Genomic DNA, 4,829 nt, shown 5'->3' with positions numbered 1-4,829 from the left:
CATGTTTAGGAAACTTTTCATTTGTACAATTACCATGTCATTCATTCTTTTGCATTACTTATTTGTTGATTGAATCACTTTAGTTCCCAAACGATAAATGTGAGTAAGCTTTCCATTGTTCATATATGCTGGAGGCCACAATCTTTATTTTAACTATATTTTATTATGCTTAATCTTTTGTTTATGTTGATTTTATGAAAGCATGAAAAGGATCAAGGCATTTTGTTTCATTTTGAGCACAACCACCTTAGCTAAATAGTCAATTCATTTTGTATGTGTGTGATCATTTGTTACCCCCCTTTTAAGATTTTTGTCAACATCCATGTTTTTTCTTGAACTTCTATGCTTGCATTTAGTTCATTTATTTTTGTATATATGGATGTTGATTCCTTTTTTCTTGAACCCTGAACTTTGTGTTGTTGTATGCATTTTTGCCGTGTCTTAAAAAGTAGGGAGTATTTATATTATGATGTGGTTGAATTCAAGTTGAAGAGAGAAATGACTATGTACTTATTTGGTTGTTGCTATGAGGTTGGAAAGAAAAAGAAAAGAAAAGAAAAAAATTGTGAAAAAGAAAGAAAAGAAAAAAAATTGTTAAAAAGAAAGAAAAAATGTGAAAAAGTTTTGAAAAAAAAGAAAAGAAAAGGGAAGCGAATAATTGTGCTAATAAATATTGTGATTGGTTTGATAAACTTGTGGTTAAGAAATAAGTTTAATCGAGATTTTACTGCATGAAACTTTGTGGATGGATCACTTCCTTAGGTTTAGGCAAATTTTTGTTTTTATTATTAAAAAATTTAATATTTATATCAATTTTACAATTTACTTATTTAATATTCCTTTATTTTTAAAGCAAAAAATTTATATTATTAAAATCCTTAAGAATTCATAAAATACTTTGAAATTGTAAAAACCGAAATTATAAATGTTTTGAAATTTAAACTAAAAAATTCATATTAGAAACAATTATTCATAGCGTCTGAAAAGTTATATATATATATATATATATATATATATATATATATATATATATATATATATATATATATATATATAAGGGCATATCATATGAATGCCTTTTTTATATGAGAATGTGAGAATGAATCTGAACCATTGGATTTTAAAATAAATGGTGGAGATTATGGGTGAATCTTTTTTTTCTCTCTCCTACATCATTTATTTCAAAATCTAGGAGAGAGAAAAAAAAGATTCATCCATAATCTTCACCATTTATTTTAAAATCTAATGGTTCAGATTCATTCTCACATTCTCATATAAAAAAAGCATTCTCATATGATATGCCCTATATATATATATATATATATATATATATATATATATATATATATATATATATATATATATTGCTAAAATATCTCTTAAAATTTTAATTCAACATACTCTCTAAATTTTATTTAGATAAACAATCTAAATTATGATTTATAACATAAATAATACTCCGGATAAGCGTTTACATATAAAATTTTTCTATAATAAATAATAAAATAAAGTTAAACTATTTTCTCAGATTATCTTAATTAGAACCTCACAAATACTTGATCATACTAATAAAAAGCTCAATTATTCAAATCCAAGTTAACAGACGATAAGTTTAAAAAAAAAAAAAGGTTAGAAGACGATAAACCTAAGTTAGACTCGTGTGTTCTTTGATTTCTATTATGTTATAGAAAAAATATTCATAAAACAAAGAAAAAAGGAATATCAATTTGAATAAAAGAAATGTGAATAATCTACTCTACTATATTCAATGGTTGAATCACTCTACATGCATATCGTTTCCATTAAAAGAAATGTTAGTTACATAGACTAGACCATGGAATGGCTGCCCAACTCTTGCCAATCCTTATCTTATTCAAATTACAATGCATGGTGTGTTATTGTCATGCCTTATACGTAAGTTCTATAGTTTATAACCCATAAATGTTTACATAATCTTTTTTATTAAAAATATTTACATTTTCTTTAAAGTTTAATGGAGATATACTAATGGTGTTTACATTATCCTTTAATAAAAAAATTAATAATTTTTAGTATTATTTAAATAAATTTAAAATATTTGGCGGAATATACATCATTTATTGAATAATAAATATAAAATTATTTTACATCTTCTGATTTCTCTTCTCTTTATTTAAAAAATGTGTATTATTTCAAAGCTAGATATCATAAAATAACTTAAATGGGATTTAGGGATAACTACTAGTTAGTTGAATCACAAGAAATGAATGAGTTAGATTGGTGTATTCCCATAGAGTTGTCCCATACCCCTACACTAAGCTTCTCATTTAATTATTTTGCGTCATTTTGTTTCAGCTTTAAAAAAATAAATTTTTTTTTTTGTATTTTTGAAAATAGATTTTTTAAAACTGTTTTTTTAAAATATTACAAATTTTTTTATATTCGTTTTTTTCTAAAATGAAACACTAATTTTGACATCCTATAACATAAACATACATATTGAAGACCAAAACTTAGTCAAAATTACAATTTTTTCAAAAAGTTGTATTTCAAAAATGATTTTTTATGAAAATCTATTTTGAAATAGCTTCAAAATTAAGTGATTTTTTTGAAATTTTAATATCCAAATTTTGTTCCCATAAATAGATGAAATACCTAAAATCACATTTTAAGAATAATTATTCAAACAAAATTTTCATTTGAAGCTTTTATAAAAAGTTTCTTAGTAATTTTTTTTCACAAAATTATGTAACACTATAAAAATTATTTTACCTCTACACATTGTGCCAGTTTGTTTCAACTTTAAAAAAATAGATTTTTTCTTTGTATTTTTGAAAATAGATTTTCCAAAACCGTTTTTTAAAATATTACAAATTTTTTTATATTCGTTTTTTCTAAAATGAAACACTAATTTTGACATCCTATAACATAAAATACATATTGAAGACCAAAACTTAGTCAAAATCACAATTTTTTCAAAAAGTTGTATTTCAAAAATGATTTTTTATGAAATTTTTTTTGAAATAGCTTCAAAATTAAGTGATTTTTTGAAATTTTAATATCCAAATTTTTTCCCATAAATAGATGAAATACCTAAAATCACATTTTAAGAATAATTATTCAAACAAAATTTTCATTTGAAGCTTTTATAAAAAGTTTCTTAGTAATTTTTTTTCACAAAATTATATAACACTATAAAAATTATTTTTAAAATATTTTTTTACCTCTAGACATTACTTGTTTTATTTTATTTTTTTCCATTTTGTATTTACATTTTTGGAGTAGAAATTTATTTTAAAATATTATTTAAGAAAAATTTTAATTAAGTTTATTGGAACACATTTATTTGATCAGAAAACTTCTTTTAACAATTTCTGGTTCATACACAACTTCTAGGAATCTTCGGTCAATTTTACATAGAATAGAGCTGAAAAGTTTGAATGAAGTTTTCTCGTTCATTTTTCAAGTTTTTATATTTCTTCAATTTATTTATTTTTCACTTGTAAGATGAAGAAAATAAGATAGAAGGATTGTACATTCCTAACACAAAGATGGCCTATGTGCTTGTCTGCCAAAGAAAATAAAATTCAAATCATTATAAATAAAAAGCCATGAGTATAAAAGGATTTGCAACGGTTTTATTTTTATCAGCCACGGTTCTAACGGTTGTTAATATTTGTGTTGCGGACTTAGCATCCATAAAAAATATACACAAAGGTAGTAGCAGAATAAAAAATATTTGATGGTGGGATACGTAATATTGTCTATAATATTCATTAAATTTTATATTTTAAAAAATATTTTAACATTAAAAATGAATATGTTTAAAATATATATAATAGTGTTTTTTTAAAAATATAATATATTTTGTATTATTGTATGTATTTAATGCTAAATAAACTATACAAATTTAAAAGTAGTAACTACTTAAAATTGGCATGAGTTTATTTTATGTTCTCTTACATACATTTTTACTTTTAATTTTTAAAATAAATTTATAAAAGTCGCAATTAATTTTTTTACGGGAGACCATTTTTAAAAATTAAAGATACATGTTAATATTTTGGTGAAGAATTGAGATATGGCTAAACGGGGATGTGTTGATGTGCATAAGATATATCTTTATGCACAGTGCATAAATGTTCAAATGTTATTGTTTATATTACTTAAAGTATTATATTTATTACTCAAAATAATATACAAATTACTTAAAATAGTATAGATATTACTCAGAACAATAAATATATTACACAAAATAGTTAAAATTCAATATTACTCAGAATGGTGTAAATATTACTCAGAATAGTGTACTCATTACTCACAATTAATAATTACTCATGATTAATAGATGTGTACAAATAATGCTTATATTATTCATGGATTATGATATTATTACTCGTTTCTAACTAAAATGTTACTCGGAACAATTTAAATATTACTCGTACGAGACTTATGCACTGTGCATAAGAATATACCTTATGCACATCAATCTGACCCGCTAAACGATGTGGTCAACAAACCCTAAGTCCATATACTCTAGTTCTAGTCAATATAGTGCTTTGCTCCAACTTTAAATATATTCTCGTTAGTAGGGGTGGCAAAACGGGCCCGGCCCGCGGGAAAAGCCCGTTTTGCATGCACTTTTACGCAAGGCGGGGCAAGATTTTAGGTCCGCTCCCTTTAATATGCCCACCCCGCCCTGTTTTTTTGCGGGCATTAGCTTTTTCATACAATTTTACTATTTTTAGGCCTAAAAGGTTCGATGCCCGCGGGCTTTCCCCGCCCCGCCCTCATTTTTTTACGGGACGGGGCAAGGTTTTAGACCCACACAATAAAAAATGCCCGCCCCA

This window comes from Vicia villosa, linkage group LG6 (genome assembly GCF_029867415.1).
Source record: "Vicia villosa cultivar HV-30 ecotype Madison, WI linkage group LG6, Vvil1.0, whole genome shotgun sequence".
Taxonomy (NCBI): domain Eukaryota; kingdom Viridiplantae; phylum Streptophyta; class Magnoliopsida; order Fabales; family Fabaceae; genus Vicia; species Vicia villosa.
Note: the sequence above shows the minus strand (reverse complement) of the source record.